Raw genomic sequence first — 13,896 nt, forward strand, 5'->3', positions numbered from 1 at the left:
CCTGAAATGCTAGCACCATGAAACAGAAACAATGTAAAGAGTCAGTGTGTGTAAGTGTAAAGTGTCATACAATGACATGCCTAAGTTGTTAAAGTAAAGCCTGTTCGTCCGTCCATGTATCCATACAATTATCAGCCTGATTATGTGAGGGACTTACATCATAATCAGGTGATCTTGTTCTGAGATTCAGAGCTGTGTATGTATCATCAGGAGGGTCCATATCAGGACTCAGGAAATATAAATAAAAGAGGACATGTGGTTTCATTAGCATGTTCCTGATAGAAGATGAAGCCCGAACAGAGGGCAACTATCTTATTTATTTATTTACCCATACATTGGCCTGTTGTGTAGGTCTAGTTTATACATTTAGAGAGATAGATGTCATGTCAGGCCAAAAACACCTGACTAAGAAGTAAAGCTGCACTTGCAGGAACTTAGACATGAAACAGATTACATGACAGAGAATAGTGCATGACAGTTTGTTATTATATTTGTTAAAGTTCACTGCCATTGCCACTGACTAGTTCAACAAAGAATAGTCAAAATAGGAAGACAGACACTATGTTGCAGCACCTGGGGATGCACTCCTGAGCCTCTCACTGCTGTGTTTCTCCTAAAGAAAGAAACAAATTGTGACAGTTTTCAAACGAAGATTTATGTTCTTAGGTATTTCCTGACTAAATCCTCTATTGTATCTAACCCTCGTGTTAAGGCTTAGATACCGAGAGTTAGTCATTTATGTGGTTAGACTGCATGAAAGCCAATCAGATTTCTGAGGGTGAAACACAGTATATGAATTTACTTAAATTAGATTCTCTGCAGAAACATTGGATGACAGGATCACATGATTTCATGTCACACAAACTTTACATTTCATTTTGATCAAAAGCTGCAGCTGTTACTCACTCATTCCTCATCAGGAAACTAACAACAGCAACCAAGGCAGCAGCATCCAGGATAGAGACAACACACCCTGCCATGGCAATGAATGTCAGTCCATATTTTTCTAGTAGACAGACACCCACCCACACACACACACACACACACACACACACAACCACACACACACACACAGCAACAAAGTTCTTAGTGTAGTTATAGTATGCTACTTAAATGCTAATTCTCACTTCATTAAGTTAGGCCCTCTTTACAATTGGCATAAACATGCATTTTCACTGAAATGGCCCATAAAAGCTGAAAATGCAAGAAACATGTTTTATTTACCACATCAGACATCATATGTGATCCGAAACCACATCTGAAGGGTGTTCCAGAAGGCGTGGTTAACCTAACTTGGCATAAACCCTGAACTTGGGGTTGAGTGAACCTGTCGCCACTTACTCCGAGTTATCAGTTCCAGAACATGAATTAGGATCTTGCTCATGGTATTAAATATAATAACTGTATTTGCTTCATTTGATGCTTGAATGGTGTACATGAGTGCATGAGTAATGATTTGATGGTAAAGTAGAGTACATGAGTAATGATTTGATGGGTAAGCAGAATACATGAGTATGTATGGTAGGGAAAACAGAGATCATCTTCAGGAGAGTACATTCAAAGCCAAAATACATTTTAAAAATGACTTGTTGTCATTGTCAAATTTGATGATTGCATCCTCTCTCTGTTGATCCTCAATTGCAAGTCGCTTTGGAAAAGAATGTGTCTGGTAAATTATTAAATGTAAATGTAAAAAACACTGTTCTATACATGTTCGGGAGTTACCACCCAAAAGTGCTTGTCTCACCTCCTTCAGAATGGGTGCAGATTCCTGGGGGACCAGGAGGACCATCATGGCCATGTGATCCAGTCATGCCAGGTCATCCAGAGGGTCCAGAGGGGCCAGGTCATCCAGAGGGTCCAGAGGGTCCAGAGGGGCCAGTCATGCCAGGTGGTTCTCTGATGCCAGGTCGGCCTGGGATGCCAGGCGGTCCACTGGGGCCAGAGGGGTCTGGTGTTAGAATTTCTCCATCAGGCACTTGAATCACACACACATGCAGCATGAATAGAAACAAAGACAACTATCTAGACATACTTAGGACTGATTTTTATTTGGTGACATTTTTTTCTTTTTCATGAAAAAATTAAAACAAAGGCAGTTTTTTCATTTTCATTTTCTCATGCAATCATACATTTTCTCACCTGAGGAACAAACCACCAGCATGGATAAAAAGAAGGTTTCTTTTCTGGTTGTATGAACCTGGGACATTTTGAACACAAAAACAAGGCTCATTGTGCAAGATGAAAAATAAAGTTCATTTTGCAATTACAAGATGCATTAGAACTTCCTGTTTTGTTTCTTTTGCAGTGTTTGGCTGATGCCATTGGCAATTATCTTTTTCTATCTTCTTTTTATTTACTGGAGTAATTGTTAAGTTAAGCATAAAAACTCAAAACAGAAAAGTTTAGCTGGTGGAATATGGTATGCAACTATAAACAAACAGACACTAAGCCAGAGAGATCAGGTTATGAATATCAACTTATCTACAGCCCAGGTGAAATCTGGTGTAAAGCGTTCACATACATGTACGATCCACACACTTCCTGAAACATGCGGACCTGCCAGCTGCGGTAGGTAAGTAGGTAGTTGGAAAGCATCTGGGTTAGACTACTAAATTTGGTTACAGACAGTATAGTACGAGTTGAGGCTTTAAAAGTTGGGAAACCCCTTTTCACAGAAAAGCATTTGTCACTGTGGGCTGGTGCACAGAAAAGGACGGCAGGAACATGCTGATTGGCTGAAATAGTATATTGCTTATGTAACAAGTACAAGTGTGAAGAGCTGATCGAAGATCAAAAAGATGAAATTAGAATGGATCAAAATAGAGCTGCGCTGCATCTAGTTTAGAACGTTTCTGACATTGTTATTGATTATTAAATGATCAATGTTACTGATTAATAGATGATCAATGTTACTGATTAATAGCCTGTGTAGGAAGATGGGGAGAGGCTGCATAAATGTGTGTGCCATAAACCGAATGCCATTCTGGAGGAGGACAGGTTGGTAGCCTGTACACAGCATAATGAATTAGATAGGACTAGTGTGAAGGATCCTACACTTTCTCACCCTCCTCCTCACCATCTGTGGAGAACGCTACAGTGTACTCTTCACTGAAAACACTTTTAGGATGAATTGCATTTTATTTAATGGATGGTAGGCTACTTGTAAAGTATTGAGAGTATTGCATTTGTATTACAGTTTTGTTCTTTTGACTTAATTACTCATACATCTTCGAAAAACATCTTCTAAAACAATAGTATTAATAATGTAATTTAAATGACACTCACCACTGAGAAATGCCAGTGTCAAAGAGCGTGTGCAATCGAATGAATATGGACCGTGCGATTGTAGCACGACTGATGTAGCCTTAGTCATTTCTTCTCCCTCTCCTTTGCTGACTTGCGGTGACATGATGAAGCACTTACTGCAGTCGAAACACAGACACTCCTCAGCTGCTATGCATGTCTGGAAACTTCCTCAGTCATCTGTAATATTCGGTAATCAGAAAAGAGTTGAACACACATGACACACCGACTGACTTATTTGGTTAAGACAAAGAGACCTAAAAGATACATATGGACCCTTGGAGCCCCCAGGTTTGCCCAAACACACCACTATAATAAGCCGACCATAGAGGGGAGCAGTACCCATACAGTGCCCATACAACACCAACATCCATACACCCCCAGCTTAGTCTGCTCATGGCTTTCACTGGCGCATGGCTGCAGCGCTGGTGTTCAAGGTGAGGTGTTTCAGTGCAGGTGTCCTGTATCTCAGCGCTGGTGTTCAAGGTGAGGTGTTTCAGTGCAGGTGTCCTGTATCTCAGCGCTGATGTTCAAGGTGAGGTGTTTCAGTGCAGGTGTCCTGTATCTCAGCGCTAATATTATTTCAGAATCAGAATCACGTTTTTTGGCCAAGTAAGTTTGCACAAACAGATTGTGTGTGAGGTGTATGTTTGATTTTGCCTTCAGGGATTAGAATTGTGTGTCTATGTGTTTGTTTGTGTGTTTGTGTATGTGTGAATCTTCTCACACACACAGACACACACACTCACTCACATACAACATAAACAGCATCACATCTAAATAAGGACAGACACAAAGATACACACACAAGTACATGTAATCCTGCAATCACACACACTCTACTCCCTGAACACACACACACACACAGACATCCACGTGAGTTAGGCAGGAAGGAGTATATGTCTAATTGCTCTACTTCACACACTCACATGCACCCAAACCACAGAATAATGAATGTTTCCACAGAAACACACCACACACACACACACACACACACACACACACACACACACACACACACACACACACACACACATCTGTTGGATCTGTGTGTGATGGTGTGTGTTTGAGCATGTCTTTGGTTGTATCTATATGATTGTGTGTGTGTGTGTGGGGGGGGGGGGGGGGGGGGGGGGCAGTGAACAGCCTCTTTCCTACCCTGATGAGGATGTTCTCTCCTCTTGTATGCATATGCCTGTGAGCTCACACTGGACCCAAACACAGCATACAGATATCTCTCTCTCTCTCTCTGAGGGGAACAGAAAGGTGACATATGTGAGTGAGGAGCAGCCGTATCCTGACCACCCAGAGAGATTTGACTTCTGGTCTCAGGTGCTGTGTAGAGAGGGTCAGTCTGGACGCTGCTACTGGGAGGCTGGGTGGAGTGGAAGTAGGGCTGAGTGGAGTGGAAGTAGGGCTGAGATAGCAGTGGCATATAAAAGCATAGGGGGGGGGGGGGTCATGACAGTGGGTTTGTACAGTGTATAATGACAAGTCCTGGCTTCTGGATTGCTCTGGTAACAGTTACTCTGCCAGGCACAATAATAAGGAGACTGCCATACCTGCCCCCTCCTCCCGCTCCAGGAGAGTAGAAGTATACCTGGACTGGCCAGCAGGCACTCTGTCCTTCTACAGCATCTCCTCTGACACACTCACCCACCTACACACGTTCCACTCCACATTCACTGAGTCCCTCTATCCTGTGTTTTGGGTCTGGCTTGACTCCTCAGTGTCCCTGTGCCAGATCACATGACCTCCCCATGCTGCAGGAACACAGGAGTCACCCAGTCCTTTTCATACTCATGTGTGATGCTGTGATGTTATGGAAATGGTGATAGAAAAAGTGATATGTGAATTCTGTTTATACACTGTAAGCCCAAATAAGTTGAGTTTACTTAAAAAATTTGAGGAAAGTGGTTGCCTTAAAAACATCGAGTAATGTCTAATGAAAACTTAAAATCTAATGCAATATCAACTGCTTTGCATAGTGACTACACTTAAAGCATTAAGTTCAATGAACATTAAAATTCCAAGTTGATTCAACTTAAAATCTATTGCAATACACTAAGCCCAGATAAGTTGAGTTTACTTAAAAAAATTGAGGAAAGTGGTTGCCTTAAAAACATCAAGTAATGTGTAATGAAAACTTGAGTACATTTAACTTAAAATCTTTGCATAGTGATTAAACTTAAAGCATTAAGTTCAATGCACTTAATTCCGAAGTTGATTTCACTTAAAATAAAATCGCAAAAAAAATCGCTTTGCATAATTACTACACTTAAGTGTGTAAGTTCAATGCACTTAATTACAAGTTCAAAATGACAAGTTTTTTATTTCACTTTTATTTCAACACTTTTTAGAAAACCAAAAATGCAAAAACGTAAAAAATAAATAAAAAAATAAACGTTTTTTTTTCATTATTGCAACCAGTTAGCACCTACTCGCTTGCATCTTGTGGCAGCTTGCATTTCCCCAAATTAAGCATAACCTGAACGTACACAGACATTCCTGATATAAACATGGAAAAGGCTCTGTTCTTGCTTAACTTCCATGTTTTAGTCTATAATGTTTAAATAGCTGTGCTCTCTTTTCACAGCTATGAGGACAGTACTTGCACTTCCAAAACATTGTAAAAAAACAAGAGGAGCGATTCAAGTTGTGACCACGTTAGGTTAACCACGGCTGATTTGTAGTTTGTTTTTTTGCCAAATTAATTACAGACTTAATTTACTTAATGCTTTTCAGCTGTCAAGAGCATTCACATTCCCACAATGCACTCTGGTCATGACTAAAACTCAGTAATTGAAAGCCGCTTAACTTAAAGCAGCAATACGGAGTTCTGTTCCAAAACTAGTAAGCTAACTACCTACGGCATGCAAAAACCTTGCAAACACCACCAACAGCCCAGCTGACACTGATAGAAGCTTGCCAACACACTAACTGGTGTCTTTTGGCAGTTTAGCTGGCAATTTCATGCGTGTGAAAGCTTTTCTTCCATTTTTGCAGGGTGTACCAGCCCGTTACACAGAACTACATAGGGCATATCCTGTATGGCTAGTGGGGAAGACACAGGTGTTTATCTGTCCTTCACATGACCATATGCTATCAAAATGAATTTGCGGATGGTACCAAAACTAGTTGCCTGTAAAACCATACCTCAAAAAGTGTCAAATTGTTGCATAGTGTTACTTTAAGTTAACACTTAGGTTATTCACACATTCGACTTTATCTACAAATTGGTAGAATATACTTAGAAACTTGTAGTAATGTCATCACACTTAGTAGAATATACTTAACATTTAGTAGCAGTGTTAATTTCGTTGACGAAAACTATGACGAAAAATATTCGTTAACGACCTTTTTCCCGTGACTAAGACGAGACTAAGACGTGACGAAAACGGATCTTTATAAATAAAAACTATGACTAAATCTATTTTAACTTTTGTTGACAAGACGAGACGAGACGAAAATGTTGGTGGTTGACTAAGTCACAATTGTTTTTTTTTTCTAAACTTGTATGCACATCATTGGTTGAATGTTGCCCGGTCCTGTATCTATCCCTCCTCCACTCCCTGAGATGGCCAGACATGCAAGTGACGCCCTATGGCTTAACGTTATGATGGCTGAAGTTCAAGCACTCGATACTAGAAGACAAATAAGAATAGATATCTGGACAGTCTTAAATTATAACTTGACAGAAAATAAAACACAATGCACCGCAATAACCGGAGAGAAACCGTGTGGCTTCAAAATAGATGGGAAGAACACAACAAGAGGCACCTGAAAGCGCACAAGACAACCCTGCCATTTATGCCAAGGTAAATTAGCTAGTAACTGTCAATGATAATTAGCTAATGTTAACTAGTTATTCGAATATATTAGCCAACGTTAAGTTAACTTCAAAGGGGCAGTCGAGTGTATAGGTTGTGTCAGCTTGGATAACTAGCTAGTCATTTTCGATTGAAACCTCCCGTTTGGCTTGGCAAATGAGTTCCAAAACTTTTAGCTAGCTAACGTTGGCTAACTATGAGGTAGCATAGCTAAGTTATACTAGCTATCGATAACTAGCTAGTAAACACATTGCAGAATGGACTATAGGACAGGCCACGCATGACATTAATCAAGAAAAAATAAATGAATATGTGATTGGTTTACATATCCTTGTCTATTTATGCAATTGTTATTAGCACTACTTTCAACTCTCAAACTATCCGTCTAGCTAAATACTGTATGTTGGTTATCAGATTGCACAGCAATTCATATGGAGGATATGTGGTTGATTTAACTAAGGCCAGGTAGGCATAGTAGTTGTATTGTGTTATCAGATCATTTGAATCTTCAAAATCTAGACTTGATATTCTCTTATATTTTAATGATAATACTGTTAATTAAGTATTGCATTAAAATTATTATTTACATTGAATTCATTGGAATTCAGCTATAGGCATAGGAGATCTGTATCTTAGAGACTAATTGCATCCACAGTTTACGTACTGCAAGCTTGACTATTATGCAGTTGTAGACACAACACAAGGGGTCCCCAGGCCTGAGAAGGGATGGAAAGGAGTTTAATCTGACTATAAGATGGACTTAATTTTTAGTTTAATGTGACTAAAACTAGACTAAAATGTTCTGAGTTTTCGTCGACGAAAACTAGACTAAAACTAAGCAGGATAAAAATGACTAAAAGTGACTAAAACTAATATGCATTTTCGTCTAAAGACTAAGACTAAATCTAAAATAGCTGCCAAAATTAACACTGTTTAGTAGTAATGTCATAAACTTAAATTCTTTAAGTGAAAAAAACTCAGTAATTTAAAGCCATTTCACTTAAAGTTATTCACACATTCGACTATATCTACAAATTGGTAGAATATACTTAGAAACTTGTAGTAATGTCATCACACTTAGTAGAATATACTTAACATTTAGTAGTAATGTCATAAAACTTAAATTTTTTAAGTGCATTGTAATTAAATTGTTTAAGTACAGTAGACTTGATAAGAAATTGGGGCTAACAGTGTACACCGCTGCTTTGATAGTACTATATAAATGGTGATCTTGCATTTTTGTATATTTCGTGCATTTCCTGAATTAAATATGTGGGTTATAAGAATTATTCAGCCACAATATGATGTATTCTGCTCTCCTTAAGCTTTAGTTATTTGCTGCATTTGTTTGAAAAAGATGCACTGGTCCTCTCTCTCTCCCTGGCATAGTTATTGTGTAATGTGTGTGTGTGTGTGTGTGTGTGTGTGTAAAGACCCATTCTGCGAGACTTAATGAATGAATATGATGAGTGACTCCAGATCAGCCTGTAAGAGTTAATCTGATGACACTAGAGGTGAGATACTGACTCCAGATCAGCCTGTAGGAGTTAATCTGATGACACTAGAGGTGAGGGACTGACTCCAGATCAGCCTGTAGGAGTTAATCTGATGACACTAGAGGTGAGAGACTGACTCCAGATCAGCCTGTAGGAGTTAATCTGATGACACTAGAGGTGAGGGACTGACTCCAGATCAGCCTGGGGTGACATTCACCCTTTGATAGCCTTTTCAGTCAGTGATCAGTGGTGCCTGTGTGGATTGCTGGGTTTGGTGTTACTGTGAGTGCGAACATGCAATAAATTAACACCCTGAACAATGTTTGCACCCTGAGCTGAAACAGGATACCCAAAAGTTCGGTCCCAAACACTTGCAGCAACCTAAACCATATTACCGTTTCTTTTTTGAACAGTAACATGAATATGAACTCAAGGCTGAAGGAGGGTGTTCTGGTGGAGATTGAGTTATCTAAGCTATAAAACCTTTTATAAATTATTGTACAGAAACACAAAGTTCACTCTGAAACAGTTAACAACCTGTACAGGTGAAATATGTCTTAGGTGGCTACACTGATCTCAAGGTAAGTGCATTTATTTGTTTTGTTGTTAAATTGAAATGGATATGGGTAAATATGAAAAATATATCTACATTTGAATTGATAATTGATCTGGATTGTCAGTTATTTAAATGAATGCTCTAAACAAAAGACCTGTTGTCTAGAGGATTGTCAAGGTAGATTAACATAGACAGAATCTGATGGTCTCTTAGATTTTATGTTTCATAATATTATCCTTGCTGATTTCCTGCCTGTTGTTGGTACCAAGTAAGACATTACAGAGGTAGAGAAGAGGGTTGAGGTTTATCCTGTGGTCACAGAGACCCTTATGGTTAAGCCTGTTCCCATAGTTAAAGCAGGGCTGCTCAGGGGGCACATAGTGTGCTGAGGTCAGTGCTGTGTGTCTGTGGGAGTTTATCTGGTCGTACCAGAAGAGAGAGGCTGACTCCAGGTCAGCATGGTGACTTATGTAGTCTCTCTTATCAGCGTATCTCACCAGTTGGTTCAAAGGTCATGAGGTGCTGGTAGACACAGCATTATCAAGACTAACTCAGGCACGGCACGAAGCCCGTTTGCTGAGCTCATTGTCCTATGAAATGAATGCACTGATAGTATAAATTAAGTGGTTAATCTGCTTCTGTCTGTAATAGATTTAATCTTTATCAGATTATCTACCAGAATCATGGTCACCCTTTTACATGCAGCACAGTTATCCAATTACTGTGTACTATCTTGTCACATGGCTGCTAATCATTCTCATACTGGCAGTGGGCATGATTGCAGAAATCAGTCGGGTACGAATGCAGGATGAGAATAAAAAGTTGAAAAACACAAAAACACAACACATAGCCAATCCAAACCAATTTCACCAGGCTCCAAAAACTATGTACCGGTAATACATATGTCATGTAGGGGCTGAACGCGTAGGTGGTGCATTGAACACCCTGTGACAAGGAGCGGATATGAAGCAGTTGACTGTGTTTGTACGTCGCCTACGTCACAGTGAGTCACTCTGTGTTTGTAATCACATTCACTGAAAGACACACTCAACCTGTCTATCGGACCGGTAGGCTACTGCTTAGGATGACAAAGGGAAGAGGCGCCCTCTAAACATGCCCCCATGCTACACTAAATTAAACACCTGCCTGAAATCTTAGCCTCAGGATTATTAAAGAGTGTCAAGAACGGACTCATAGCATATAGCCTATCCACAATGTGTTATGATGTTAGTGATTATGGACCCAGCTCTATACGGGAGGGAGAGTAGGCTAATAGCGCGTGTATGAAATTAAAGGAGTGTGACGGACCCGAGTGCAGGGTTACCGTCTATAGGTGGGTGGGGGCAAAAAGTTCAGTCAGAGTCGGCGTTCAGACAAAAGGGTTTATTAAGGATTGAAGATCATCAAGCAAACCATAAGTACAACACAAAATGCAGATTAGGAAAACCCAATGCAAAAATGTATTGATAAAAATAAGTACAAAAACCTGCTAATCCTCTAATCAAGCAGAAGACAAGTCAGCAGCCTCAGGGTCAGCGCACAATATTCACATACATCAGACTTTCCACTTAAATTTCAATGCTGCGGTGGATATTTGTCTACACCACAGAAATTAACCAAGAAAACTCATAGTAAAGTAAGAAAATAAAGTATGCCCTACTATGAACCAGCTGGTTTGAGTTTAATGTGTGAATTATTCTGGGACATCTGTTTGTCTCCGAGACAAGTCCAATAACATTAATTAGCGCAACTCATGATTACAACATGAAGAGACAACATTTGAGATGTAAACAAATCTGAGAAGCAGAAATATGTTTGCTTCCTGTAAGTGAGGATATACAAGTGTGTGAAATGATACATTTTGTGTGTGAATTGATCACTGTCTGTAAAGATAATACATTCTGGAGCTAATGCCTTGTAGTGTCTGGAGAATCCAAGGCATCAGCCCTACTCTCACTATTTAAAGTGAGTTCCCATATGGTTACAACCGTAAACTTTGCAGTTGTTCATCATCTCATCCTTTAAGACTTCATCAACAGAAATAGGTTAGAGTTAGACTAAACTATTTCTGGTGAACATTTGAATTGCTCATGCTTTACAGAGTTAGTACTTTTTAATTAGGGAATATAACTCTATTAGTCTACTGTGTGTGTATGTGTAACAGGTTAAAGAAGGAGAAATACTTTTGCAACCTTTCATTTTCTATTTTGTGTCTATATGAGTTTATTTCACCAAAATCGGGTGGTTGTCATGGTGATGGCGCCTCGTATGGCTGCCTAGGTGTGTTGGTGCACACTTCTATGTTTGTTTTTAGTCTCTAATTAATATTTAATTCTGTTTTTTTTGCGAATCAACTCGGATTATTTTGTTGTATTGTCAGCCACTGTATTGTTTTGAGTCTTTAATTCTGTTTATTACGACTCAATTTGGATTTATTTTCTTATTTTGTTATTGTGTTGCTATGGCGATAATAATAATATCGCGGATTATTTTCACGAGAGAAGAGCTACTAAATATCAGGGACTCAACACCATCTGTTTTATGTCCCAACTTTCTCGCCTCTTCCGTGGATTTATCAGACCTACAAATCAAAGGCCTTGGACACACAGTGAGACGGAGACGGAGACGGAGAGGTAAACGTGCTGGAGCCCTGGTGCCAGGGCCGGAGTGGGGCCACTTTTCAGCCCGGGAATTTCAGGCCCAAGACCGGCCCACTTTTTCCATGGTAGTGGAAATTGGATAAATGAAGCAACAGCTCAGCTTACCATTCTGTAGTTTTTTTATTATTAACACCATGGTTCAACAAATAATGTAACGGTTAAATAATAATCCACTTAAGATGAGAAGTTAAAAAAAAATATTCCACTATTCCACAAGGATAGGTTGATAAATTAACAAAAGCAGAAATAAATAAATAAATAAAGCATTTGAAACGTATCCCACTCTTCAACAAAAAGGCATATTGAACTAATGTTTACAGTTCAGCTCACAGTACAGTTACATTGCGAATAGCACCAACAGCATATACAGCTTAACCGCCTAAGCAGTGCACTGGTTTCAGCCACTTTATCTATAACTGTGTCGTTGCTTATAGACATGAGGATTTCCTTCTCTGTGCGCACTAACATGAAAGCCTCCAAGTTGTCCTGACTCAATGAGCTTCGTAGCCTATTCTTCACAAATGTTAAGGTTGACAAGCTTTTCTCACATGCAACCTGTGTGATGGACAAAGTCAACAGAAACTTATATGATATACTGCTCTTTCTTACATTAAATAACTTTAATTCATATTGTTTACTCTGTTATCCTCTCTACCTGTCCCTGTAGTCATGGCCTCCTCATTGCAAATTTCGGGCTCATCATTTTCAGCAGGAGACTGGATTATTATAACTGCTGCTCAGAAGCTACAAATAAACATTTATATTATCAATATTTGCATAATATTTGCAAAGTCTATGGATCGCCATATATTGGGTAATATTAAGGTTGACAACGCTACAACGATATTACCCAACGCTACAATGTTAGCCGAATAGTTACGTTGCTAATCATTAGCCCTATGTCTTTCTTTACCAGTTGACACTTGTGTTTGTCCTCTTGAAAATAAATCGGTAAGCTTGGCACATTTGGCAGCATCCTCCTCCAATGCCTTTCTTTTTATCAACCTGGCTTTTTCAGCCCCTCCTGGCCTCTTCCTCCCATCCATCCTCCCTGACGCGTATCGTTGCGGTAGGGCCGGCCCAGCTATGGGTAGCCTATCTTGAGAAAACTTTTTGGGAAAGACGGGCTGTGGACCCAACCAACTCTATTTGGGAGGGGAGAACTTCCTCGCATGGTACAACCCATGCAGAGGCTGCGGTGCCAGAATGCGGAACGTGTGTAGCCTACTTTAAGAGAAGATGGACTAACGTGATAAATGTCAAAAAATCTAATTCTAGACCGGCCCAGAAGTGAAGCGGCCCACCGGGAACTCTCCCGATTCTCCCGATTACCCACCCCGGGCCTGACTCCTCCTCAGTCAGGAAGTATAAAGCATACTAACACACCCATGATATTAGATATACTCCTCCTCAGTCAGGAAGTATAAAGCATACTAACACACCCATGATATTAGATATACTCCTCCTCAGTCAGGAAGTATAAAGCATACTAACACACCCATGATATTAGATATACTCCTCCTCAGTCAGGAAGTATAAAGCATACTAACACACCCATGATATTAGATATACTCCTCAATCAGGAGGTATGAAGCATACTAACACACCCATGATATTAGATATACTCCTCCTCAGTCAGGAAGTAAAAAGCAAACTGGTTCATGCCATAGTTTAGGATTCTCCTTCAAGCATTCTCATTATGTGTGTGTGAGTGTGTGTCTATGTGTGTGTGTGTGTGTGTGTGTGTGTGTGTGTGAGCGTGTGTCTGTGTGTGTGTGTGTGTGTGTGTGTGTGTGTGTGTGTGTGTGTGTGTGTGTGTGTGTGTGTGTGTGTGTGTGTGTGTGTCTGTGTGTGTGTGTTTGTGTGTGTGTGTGTGTGTTTTCAAGCATTCTCAGAGCTGTTGAGATGCAGTGCCTCATTCAAATCCTCGATGAGAGAACTCCAGTACTGTCTGAATGAGCCATTTCAAAAGTATGTAAAAGTACGTACGACAGCAACTAATAATGGATAATAATGAATAATGAATAATAATGGGTGATGGATGATGG

The sequence above is a fragment of the Clupea harengus genome, chromosome 24, assembly GCF_900700415.2.
Source record: "Clupea harengus chromosome 24, Ch_v2.0.2, whole genome shotgun sequence".
NCBI lineage: Eukaryota > Metazoa > Chordata > Actinopteri > Clupeiformes > Clupeidae > Clupea > Clupea harengus.